The sequence below is a fragment of the Trachinotus anak genome, unplaced genomic scaffold, assembly GCF_046630095.1.
Source record: "Trachinotus anak isolate AG129_WGS33_773 ecotype Australia unplaced genomic scaffold, CSIRO_AGI_Tana_v1 ptg000026l, whole genome shotgun sequence".
Taxonomy (NCBI): domain Eukaryota; kingdom Metazoa; phylum Chordata; class Actinopteri; order Carangiformes; family Carangidae; genus Trachinotus; species Trachinotus anak.
The window spans coordinates 3,292,804-3,305,338 of record NW_027273877.1 but is presented as its reverse complement, the minus strand read 5'-3'; the positions used below and the strand labels follow the sequence as shown (position 1 = coordinate 3,305,338).

At 41.9% G+C, this 12,535-nt stretch overlaps 1 long non-coding RNA gene across 1 annotated transcript in view; it reads right to left on the bottom strand.

The window, feature by feature from the left end:
• LOC139609766 (uncharacterized) overlaps positions 1–12,535 on the bottom strand; it is a 177,757-nt gene continuing 165,222 nt past the window's right edge. Inside the window, exon 8 of the long non-coding RNA XR_011685350.1 lies at positions 1–1,097. This is a non-coding gene — a long non-coding RNA (uncharacterized lncRNA). The remainder of the gene's footprint in view (positions 1,098–12,535) is intronic.

Sequence of the window (12,535 nt, the reverse complement as noted above, 5' to 3'; positions counted from 1 at the left end):
AAACAGTAAATAAACTGGGATTTGAATTTGAATTGCTAAACTATTGAGCTTCAAAATGCTCATGTGGCTTCACTCCCTGTCCTCCTTCCATCACAACTTTATTCACTACAGCTTCCTATGCTGATAGTTATATCTGATACAGGACTGATACAAGAATAAATTTAAATGATATAATCAAATACAATGAGACAGACTTCTGTACCTTGTCAAAAAAGAAAAGAAGCTCCAAACGTAACTTTCATCAGTCACAAAAGTGCAAGTATTCAGTATAAAGACAGAGCTGAGGATAAAGATTGGACAGTTTAATTTTCCTTACACCTTGAATGATATTCATAGGGATCAAACTATACAAATTAAATGAATCTGAAGTAATTTGTTGTGAAATATACAGGTTTAAATCCTTTCATTTTAAGTTCCTTCCCTTGGGGACATTGAGAGTCTGCTGAATAAAAACCTTTTCTACCAAAGAACGAGTGCAGAATTACAGAAATTTCTTTCAAATTAGTGAAATAACATTTTCATGAATTTGCCACTACAAGATTTTTGGCACCATCTTTGGCATAAAGCTAACACTCATGAGTTCCTTCTGCACTGAATACATCTCACCCCCTTCTTAATTCAAATGAATGGGAGGTTTCTGTGTGTGGTACTGTCATCCACAGCTGTCCAGGCATAATTGCTAATCCTGTTCCTAAAACATCACTTTCTGTACACCAGAGGACGTTCAGGTGCTCACAGACATCTGTGAATCAAGTACAGGTTGAAGAGCAGTAAAATAAAGATTAATTGCATTTAATAAATGTTAAAAACAATACAAAGAAATCCAAATATGGATTTGAAAAAAAGACATCATGAAATGTTCATATGGACAGTTTTGGCCGTGTCCTCATCTCCCACCACTCATCTCCCTTTGAGATCACTCGTCTGTCTATTTTCCCTCTGCACTCTCCTCTGTCTCCCGGGTCTCTTCAGAGAGATAATATGCTGGTCATCGGGGGAGCAACAGGGCGAGGGAAGATGGAGATGCAGGGCTAATTGCGGGGTGCCGGAGCTCATCGGTGCGGCACTGCCCGCTGTTTTGGCTCTGCCATAATTACCTGGTAGCCGCAGATGTTTCATGCCATTGTTGTACACCCAGACGGATAGGAAGGGATGGATAGATGGATGGAGAGGTGGGGAGATATAAAGAGGGAGAGACAGAGGTTGGTTCTCGCAGTCAGCTGCAAACTTCTACACACATGCAAAGAAACAGCGACCAGATGCTTTCTCTCTCCATTTATCTGTCTATCTTTTTACCTATTCTTTTATTCATCTCTCTCAATCCATTATAAAACCAACCCTTTTATATTTGCACCTTGAGTGTTGATGGGTAATAATAATTCTTTGTATGTGTGTGTGCGTGTGTGTGTGTGTGTGTGTGCAGGGTGCAGCCTTCCCACTGAGGCAGAACAAAGTAGCGTAATAACTCAGACACTGAGCTGACCCTCTCTGCTGCTCTCAAGTACACTTAATGGAGGTGTGTGTGTGTGTGTGTGCTTGTGTGTGTGTGTGTGTATCTGTGTGTGTCTGTGTGTTAGTATGTATGTGCACCTTTGTGTGTTTCCGTCTGTTGTATCTGAATATGACTACCTCCACATACCCAACTATGTGATTGTGTATGTGCTTGTGCATGTTTGGCATGTTAGTATTGTGTCTCCTTTATTCTTTGTGTGTGTGTGTGTGTACAGGCGTGTTCAAATAGCTGATCCCCTCCAGGGGTGAATTGTTATGGATGCTGTTCTGTTGAAATTACTGTTATTTGTTTCCTTTAAAACAAGCTAATTGCAGCATAGAGGATTGCTGTGTGTGTGTATATGTGTGTTTATTCATGTGTGCATCAATTTGTTTGCTTCCTTGTTTATTGTTTGTTTGTGTTGCATTGCAGACCCCTCCAATTTCTTTAGCATGGACACATTTTCACACCGGCGTCAAAACTCATTCTGCTGCAGCTGTTGGGCAGCAATTTGACTTTTCAGCCAATTTATTTTTTCAAAGCTAAACTCTCCTGCTCAACAAAAAAAGGAAATGAAATTAACTACACATGAATTGTATTACAAAAAAAAAAAAATCTCAACGAGTACAAATTTACTTTTTGGTGTTTTTTAAACCCAGTTCTTATTGAATAAGAAAAGCAGCGCTGTTCTGCTAAGTGCTGCAATCAATTGCTCCATGGTGATGTTCATGCCTTTTTCTAGTATTTTACTTGCAAATGAACTATTAAAGAATACTTCAAATTACTGCAGCATCTCTGCAGGCACAATCACTCATTGTCAAAAAACAGCCAGTAAACTTAATCATCTTGAGACCATGAAGTCTTAGCAAACCATCCAGTAGTTATAGGTGGACTGACATTGCCATCCATAAATTCAAACAGCTGCTTGCAGGACAAAAAAACTGAACAGCAAAAATAAAATGTACTGTTTAAAATATGTTGTTGGATGAAGTGAACCTTGAAGTAATTTTAGAGGATGATGAAACCAAAACTGAGCACCCAGATTTCAGTAATAAACAGGAAAACTCTTCTTAAAATAATTCTTATATGAAATACTGCAACACTAAATGTCAAACAAGTGTGTATATGAAAGTGTGAGTGTGTGAAAGAGGCTGGGAAAGAGGGAGGAAGAAAGAAGAAAGTGAGTGCATGCTGCTGTCGAGTGGGTTAAGTGCATTAGTCAGTGTTAAGTGGGACATCTCAGACAGACAGGCCACCCTTGTCTGCCAGGCAGGTGAGCCAGTGTCTTTTTATCTGTCTCTCTCTCTCTCTCTCTCTCTCACACACACACACACACACACACACACACACACTCATGCACACACCACTGCCAGCTCCTTCACGTCCCCCTGTGCCAGGTACGTCTACGTCCTGTCTTTGTGTGAGAATGAAAGCGCGGCAGATCTGACGAGGAAGAAAATACACACACACACACACATATGCGTGGCATTCTCACGGGGGGAAGAGGAGGGACGAGAGGAGGAGAGGGAGAAGAAGAGGTGGCCTCGCCTTCCCTCTCATCCCTCAATCCAACACTTCTCCTCCTTTCGTTCGGTTCCATTCATTCGTCAGTTCTTTCTGTTTTGTGCCGTTCCATGTGCTGCTGCTCTGTCTGCCTGTCTCTGCCTCCGCTCTTCTCCTGTCCTCCCTTTCTTTGCGCTCCATCCTTTTTCTCCCCCATCGCATCGCTCTCTTTCTTTCCCATCCATCCTCTTCTTCCTCCTCGCCTCGTTCCAGATTCCAAGTGCTTGGACGGGGGCTTACTGCTCCGGTCACTGCTCAGGGAGTACGGTGAGCTAAAAGTAAGCTCAGCATAGAAGAACACCCCACACACATACATATGCATGAACACAAACGCACACTTGAACAAACAAACAGAAACAGGCCCTTTCTCTTGCTCCAATTTCAATTGTGTCTTGTTTGCTACCTGCATATGTCTCTACCTTCTCCAGATCCCAAAGCTTATCTGTACACGCAGCCTAGAAAGCATTATGAGAACTGGTCTGACATCATACGTATCCAAACACCAAGCGTTCAGAGATAAGCCTCCCTGTTCCTATCTCAATCAGTTACTCAGCACTCCGGGCCAAGCAAAGTTCAGCACAAGCAAACTGCACCGAACCAGTAGAGGAGAAACTGCTCAATTATTCTTGCATCTGCACATTAAAAAAGTTATTGTGGGGAACAGAGACAATAAGTACGATTTTTACGGTCCTGCAGCACAAACTGTCTTAAAGTGGAAAGAGTTCAGAACAGGCCTTAAACCGACCGACATCTTTAAGACCCGATGCTGCTGAGCCAAACTGGTACTCCCAAATTTAAACCCAAACCCAACCGAGAGCTTTCATCACTTACAACAGATTACATGGATGCATATGAAAAACAAAGTCCAAAGTTTTATGCAACAATAGTTTTTGGGAGCAGTTGCATTTGGGTCACGTAGCAGAACTGGAAGGTTTCCAAATGACTTTTTCCTTCATTCCTTCATTCAGCCTTTATTTAGACAGAACTGGGCGGGCTAAGAAGAACAGTTCAGTCTCTCTTGTCCGCCTGTGTCGTTAGAACAAAGAAAAAAGCCAAACATTACAACTTTGGGAATGTCAAAAAAGAAATCACCAGGTCTGTTCTTCCCTATTCTTACATCTGTGATCATTATCTTCTGCCTCTTTGTTTTCATCATCCTCACCATCCTCTACGTTCTGTTATTCATCCTCGTCATCACCTTCATCGTTGCATATTGATTTTGGCGTCGCTCTCCAGGCGTGCGCTGACCTTTCACATGAGGTGTTCGTTCTTCAAGACTTCAAGAGGTGAGGATGATTGAAGTCTAATCTTTGATATCCTCTGAAGATGTGTGTGTGCGTGTATGAACTGTGTGTGTTTGTATGTGGGTGTGTGGGTTGGTTGCTTAGGACCACCTATAGTTAAGGAACCAAAGGTCCTCAGGGTATTAGAGCAGGAGATCAGGGAGTCAGCTCACACACTAACACACACACACACACACACACACACACACAAATACACTCATGCTTGTACACACACATTTGCGCACATTGTGGTGTCTCAGCGACCTCTTGGTGAGTTCAGTGGCAAGGCATGGTGGGAGTAGTCGTTTGAACCTGCGGATCTTAAAGATCACACGCACACACTGACAGCCACACACACACAGATTAACACTAAAGGAAGGGAACAGTTGAACCGCTTTTAGGTTTTTAGGTTCGGGGAGTTCAGAGTTTGGCCTGATGGAAGGAAAGCAGGGGCCTCTCTCTGGTCTGACGCAAACAAAACCGGGGAACAAGCAAGGGAGAAAATGTAAGGAAGTCGGACGACTTTGAGTTGAGATTGTTTTCTCAAGTGCAGGTTTCTAAGGTCAAGAATAAACTGTAAAGCTCAACTTTGAGATGGGTGTGGATGTGGAGTCCTGGCCTGTTTCCTACCACTTGGAGAGAAAGTTGACCAACGAATACTTAGGGGATCTTCCTACATAGTTTGATAACTACAGTATTGCTACAGAAAACAGCTTAGACCAGAACCATACAGCTCTACAGGTTGTTGTAAGTCAACTTAGAGAAAAAAACAACAACTCCTGAATCATCATTTTTATTGGAGTCATGATTATTAGACTAGAGAAGATCTAGAGTTGCTCAAAATCACAGACAGTTTGAAACAGCGACTTTGCAAACTCAGTCTGCTGATGAGGACCATGTGATATGGTCAAAAGCCTGAGAACAAGCTGTTCCCACTGTCAAGCTCAGAACAGTGGAAAGTCAGAATAACAGTGAAGATTTCTAGAGATAAAAAATGTTTCTTCCATTGTTTTAGCTGTTTTTCTCACAAAGTTACTTCTCCAGTGGTTTTTACAGTAAATACTGCCATATATTGACTCAAGTAAGTATTTTGTTGAGTACTTTTACTTGAGTACTTTAACACTTTTACATGTCTAGCCACCTTTTACCCTCTGTACTACTGCTAATATATACTGTAAGTGATGTAAACACCCCAGTTTTACTGAGCCACACAGGCAATCTGCTCTACTATTATTTTTCATTTTGCACATTTGCAACAATTGAATTTTTACCCTCTCATGGGGCTCCAAGCTGAGCTCCACACTAGGATGGCTGGACTGTCACTAAAACACTTGCCAAAAATAAATCCAAATGTAAAACTTTTGAAAAATAGGAATACAGTGTTAGATCATTTTTCAATTAGATATTTCAAAGGTAGTCTGTATTAACATAATATTACACAAACTGAAATGGAAATTTGTTAAACTGGTCAATATGATAATATTAGGCAAAGGAAGTAAAAAAGGAAAGGGAGGAGGAGAGAAAGGATTACAGTTATGTAAAAGAGATGAAGAAAAGGGACAGGGGAGTGAGGAAGAGGGGAGAGATGAAGGAGAAGAGAGGAGTCTTTAATGTACGTGGGTCTTGTAAGGTCAGACGGGGGGCTGGGGAGGGGGGAAAGGTTACAGGAAAGGTTACCATGATTTATTTAATCACTCATCCATCAGACGCAGCACGCACGCACACACACACACACACATACACACACACACAAATTCCCTCTCACATACACACACTTATTATCTCCAGCTTGCTTTTTTTTCCCAACACACACGTGCGTAACAGCTTAATCTTCTGTCAGATAAAAAAAAAACAGAAGATGAAGGATTCAGAAAGCTTCTCACAAACAGGCAGAGTACAGATGTTATTAATTCAATAACAGGAATATAACCAGACAAAGAGCTGTTGTGTCCATCTGACATTTACATATTAGAGTTAGAAAGTACATCAGCTATACAGGTAATGATTTTTTTATTTTAGCATTTGCATAATATACATTTGTTGGCTTCCAATAAATGTGGGTTTAGACTGTGCAGATGTTATTATAGTATTATCGGTTACATTCAAATACAAGCTGTATCTTATAAATACTATTATTGGAATAGTTATGACTTTTGTGATTGACTTTTGAATTTTGTCTTTGATCTATATGTTTTGGTGAAGGTATAATGAGGGAATTTTTACTGTTTGCTTGGCAGCCATCTGTGCATTTTAGCTGCTTTTGGAAATTCCATCACAGATATTGTTTCTACTATGTTCATCCAAAGATAAGTCAGTTTTTCAATATCACTATTGCTACTAGTGTTTTTCCTGCAAACTTAGTTGGACAACTGCACAAACTGCCAGTAACTACAACCGTCACCACAACTGTATTGTGTGAACTTTCCAGTGTTCTTGGCCTGATTCCCCGTTGGCTTTCTAACCTAACCTGATACTGACATGAGCGGCAGGTTTCCTGGAACGTGTAAAGAGGCACAGGAAGACTAAAGAGAATTGGAGAGTGGTGCATCGCCTGTGCATGCAAAAGAACACTCATGAAATATGGAAGACTGTGGAATAGTCAATGAAATTAATGTAAGCGTTGAAACAAAATGTCCACCGCTGCTGTCACATTACTTGTTTCGCACACACACATACACACACCTCTTATCCAGAAGAGACAGAGGGTCGGGTAGATGGATGGAAAGGATGATGGGAGGATGAAAGTGCCACACTTGTTTTTTTTCCTGCCTTTTGTTGCGGAGAATGCCCTGAGGCAATATTTAACAGAGGGAAGAGATAGAGAGAGGAAGTGAAGGATAGAAAAAAAAAGGACGCAAAAAATAGGAGGTGTCTCGGTGACGATGCCAGCCCCACCATCACCACCTCCCCCCCCCACTCCCTCCATGTCTCCCTCCCTTTGCTCTGTTCTCCACTGCCTTGCTTGAGGCCTCAGTAGCCCTTTGCAGGGTGCGACCTTGGTGGTCACTGAGCTGGTGTGAACATGCAAGAAACAAGCCATATGGGTGAGACAGTGCGGGAAATAGACGTAGAGATTCAAGGAGGGAGCTGTCTAATCCTTAATTTGTCTCTGTGCCTTTTCTCCCCCTCCTCTGTCGCACACACCGTCTGGGCTACATATGTGCTCCTTCACCCCTATCTCCTGGCCAGGGCCGGGGCCAGTGCCCCTGCCACCTTACCCAGGGCAAGGGCTGCATATGTTGGGAAGGTGGGCACCACAGAGGGGGGAGATGGGCTGGGTGGGCAGCAGATGGCTGAGCCCTAAGGCCTCCGCTGGTGTGGCCGGTGGTGAGTGTGTACGCATGTGGCGGGGGGTGGGAGGTAGGTGTGTGTGTGTGTGTGTATGTATGAGTGTGTGTGTGTATGTGTGCGTGCGTGTGTTGGAGGTGTGTGCGGGTAGGTGGGAGAAGTGTCCGCCTGTGTGTGTGTGTGTGTGTGTGTGTGTGTGTGCGTGCAGGTTTTCTGCTTGGAAGGTTGGATGGAGGGGCACCAGTGCAGAAGAACTTCTTCTGGTCACGGTGAGAGAAGAGGGGAAGAATAAAAGAGAGGAGGAAAGGAGGGATAGAGACAGAGAAAGAGCAGATAAATCCAACACAGCTGAACAGCGAGAAATGCTACCTGTCTTTACCTGGGTGTTTTTTTATTTTGAAAATCCCCACTCTAATTAATATTCACACGCATTATCATCATCTTTGATAGTTGTTTTGCCAGCAGTGGCAGATCTAACCTATTTGATGCTGTATACTTTGATTCTTTTCAACAGTATTTCTGGTTCAGTGACTCTTAAATGTTTTTATCATTGGTTTCTTTGGTTTAGTTGCCATACAATTGGAATAATTTATTTACCACAAACATCCAGAATCTTTCTCTGACCTTTAAGTTATAAACCTTAAGATTTCCGTCTTGACTTATCTGTGCATATCTTCTTCTGTTAACCCCTCTCAGTAAGTGTATGGCAAACTCTGGCAGCAACTATAAAACTACATTATAGAAAGGTCATTTTAAAATGCAAATATATTCAATTGCTATTAATGAAAAATAAAAATAATGATAAATAGCATCAGATGTGAGGTTTGATATTGTAACTTTAAACCAAGCATTTCCAGATAGAGACTTTTCCAGACACTTGAAGAAGAGCAGAAACAAGTTGTAAGGAAAGCATTAAGATATCATCAAATATAAAATATCTGCCTCTTACTCTTTTAAAAGCTCAACTATGTTCACCACCTAATGTTTCATTGTGTGTGTCTGCTGGTTAGTTTACAGTATACAGTCATTTATCAGACTGTTTGTTCTTAGCATCTTAGCATAGATAAAGCATCATGAAGAGTTTGTTAGGATGGCTTGGGTGATAATGTCCTTGACATATGGATGAATTCATGCAAACATGAATGAATAAAACCAATGTGTATTGTCCGAGTGTATGTGTGGTTGTGTGTCGAATGTGTGTAAATGGCCTCTGGCACCCTGTCTCCTCTCTGTCCTCCAAGGAGGAGAGAGAAAACGTCCACGCCGCCCTTCCTGACACGGTGGAAGGAGGAAGGGGGGAGAAAGAGACGAGGGGGAGGCAGAAGATACCAGTTTTGTCCTTCATCTCTCCCACAATCCCCCTCTTCTGCTCCATTACAGACGAGGAGAGCGCCCCGAAGATGCTCGCAGGTATGACACAGCTGCCACGCTCTGAATCTCACACACACACACACACACACACACACACACACACACACACACAGACACACACACACCTTGCAGGTATGGGCCAGTTGCCATGCTCTAGATAATAGGCTGTTGAGGGTGCAGCTTGTTAGCCAGCCACAGCTGACATGCCAGACACACACACACACACACACACACACACACACACACACAGAGCCAAAAACTGAACGGAGAGCAACCAAGGATGCAGTGATGACTCAATCTTCTTTCCTCTGACTCTCTTTATTTCTCTCTTCCTTTTTTCTGTCATTTGATCCCTTTCTCTGACTCTTTTCATCCCTCTTTCACATTTTTTTGTCTCTATCACTCCTACGTCTCTCAGACAGATGGGTCGGCCTGCTGCTCCTGATGTTTCTATTAAAATGACATTACTACCCGTAAAAACTTGCGTTGGATCATCCAGCAGCTCATTCATAACCATTTAGCTCACACCTGTTTGGTAGAGAGGTGTGTGTGCATCATTTGTTCATGACTGAGACATGTCACAAGGAGCTCACTGTACTGTGCTGAACTCAAACCTTCATCACTGTCATGTCCACACACACCCATAGATACACACACACACACACACACACACAAACACACACACACACACATGTGCACACCCCACAGACTCCCAGAAGGTCATTCCCTCTGGGAATGTCTATTTGAAGTAAGGACCTCTGTCGCGAGCTGCTGGAGGCCTGATTCACTGTCAGGTGTGTTTGTGTTTGGATTTTTACATACCTATGCATACATGTGTGTGCATGTGTGTTTTTTATATTTATCAATTTGTGAGTGGTTAATTACCAGTATTTCTTATGTAGCCACCTACGTAAATATGCACATTTGAGTTTTTATTTTCTTTTTAAGTCTAATCACTTATGTGTTTTGTGTTAACTTCAGTCTTTTCTGTAAGTCTGTTCATCAAAGAGTGTGTGAGTGTGTGTGTAGAAACCAGGCACCACAGGCTGTGGTGTATCTATGCCTCCTGGTAATGGATACTAATGGCCATGGGCAGGCCTCCATGGAGCAGGGGGGTAGATTTGTCTATTTGACCCCATCCTGCTGCCCTCACCCTGGGAGGGGAGGGCCTGAGGGGCGGGAGGCCCTGTGGGGGTCTGGGTCACCATCAGCATGCATAACACTCAACATAAACACACACTGTTAGCTGTGTAAGTGACAGCAAAGGCACGCAGGCTAACATCACACACACTGCAAGGTTACAATAGCTTCAAAGACGATTACAGGAGGAGGAACAGTACAGTGATTATGATGCTTTTACAAGCTGTTGTGTAAAAACATCTATGTTACAGTATCATATGGTGTTTTTCATACACTCAATGCATCAACTTGTGCATGTGTATTGAAAGAAAAGGGATAAAACTACTTTTCCAGCTGCATCTTGCCCTAAAAGCACTTCTTGATGCACACTCACTTCACTTCAGATGCATACTATACACAAATGATATTCTACTACTGTAGCTATCTCTGTATGCTCTTGTTCATGGTTAAATCCTTTTTAAAAAAAGGCCACTTGGTGTTTCATGGTTTGCCACTTAAACCCACAAAGCTCTTTGGATGTTAACAGAGCAAAGAGCAAAAGACTTTCAAGGAGCTAAATGCATTCATATGACATTATTCCTTACGTGCAAATACAATCAATTAGTAAACAGTGAATGCATTTCAAGTTCTCACTCTTTCTTTTTTCAAAGCATTAAGATATTTCTATTTGGTGTCAGTTTGGGGCAGATAGTTGATTAGTTCAAGGAAAAAAAATTGACTCAGTTTGTTATATTTTCCTGACAGCTTTTTGACAACAAGTTGTTGAACTTGTTACATGTTAACTTGTTATTTCAGCTAATGTTAGAAACATGGTGGTTTTCTGCCTGTAAAATCTTGAACATTGCTGCACAATAGCATGAGAAGAAAAAAAAAAAGCAGTAACTTTGGAGAGCTTTTTAAGATCCATTGTGCAATTGTCATTTGCAGTCGATTCAAGCTTTCTGCAGAAAACTGACATTTCATTTTTCTGTCTGACCTCCGAGCCAAGAGTATCTAAATTTGGTTTTCCTTGTTCTCCTTCCATCTCCAAGTAGGTGAATGTCAAAAAGAGGGGAGCAGTTCAGGTAAACAGGGCTCTCAGGGGAGAGGTGACCTTTGGGTTCGCAGTCAGGGGGACAAAAAGGAGAGGGAGAGGGAAGGAGCAGGGGGGAGGCTGAGTGCAGGGCACGAGGTTGAGTGCAGAGGGAGGAAAAAGCACAAAACAAGGGGAGGATAGTGGAAGAGGCACTGAAAGGGGAGATAAGGGACCAAGATTGAGGAGATGGAAGGAGAAAATAACCCAAATTACTCGCAGCTAAGAGACTAATAAAGTACATTAAGATCCTGAGATTTTAAGAGAAGCTGTTGCAATTTAAAGAATCACATTATCTCTGTGACATTTAGGGCATCTAAATGTTTGGTGAGCTTTTATGGTATTTTGAAGTAACAAAAGTTACTAAGTTTCAGCTGAAGCAATGCACCAACGATGGAAGTGAAGAAGAAGATGCCTAGTTTGTTCACATTGATGTAAACAATGAACAATTTACAGTATTATCTAATATATTTAAAACATCAGCTTTGCAAATGTTTTCAAAAGAAGAAAACTCATTTGTTAGAGCTTAAGGATACAAACAATGCATTTTAGTGAGAAACACTAAAGATAAAATTCTCAATGACATAGTGCTCAAAATGCTACAACTCCAGATTTTACAGGCAAGAAACCTGTCAGTACTGTAGTGTTTAATGAAAGCTAACTTACCAAATTGACATAAAAACAAAAAACATTAAGTAAGTGTGGGGCCCAGGATAAATATCAGTGAGCCTGCTGGGTCCTGTGCTGGGATAAAATTAAACCTTTAAAAAGGAAATTGTGGGGAAAAAAAGAGGCGTGGATATTTTAGCTGATTTACTTTTGGTATCTTTTTTTAAATCAAATTTCTGAAGAAGACAATGAAACAGAAAGTTTGGTGCATCATTTGTGCCATCTGCCCACAGCAGGGAGCGGTATGTGTCTTAACTCATCAGTAAGGCTATATTCAGATCGATGTCGCCTCTCCGCATGTAACTGCCACTGCTCATAAGGCTGACGGTCCTCGCCTTACGGGAGGCTCAGTGTGGTAATGTTCAGAGGAGAACAAACGTGGCAGATTGTCTCTTTTAGCCCTCTGTCCCTGCCTTGTGTCGCCTGCTCTCCTTGCTCTGAAACTTTTTCTTCACGTTTCAAAACCTTTTCTCCACGTTCCTCTCTCTCTTTCTTCTTTCATTCATTCTTAATGTGTTGTTTTATGATTTTTTCCCCGTTTTTTTTTTCTCTAAAATTTGCTTTATAAATACATTTGACTTGGCTTAACTTTCTCTGACTCCAGTTCTCTCTCTTTCTCTCTCTGTACCCTTCGTCTCCCACCGTGGCAGGCAGATC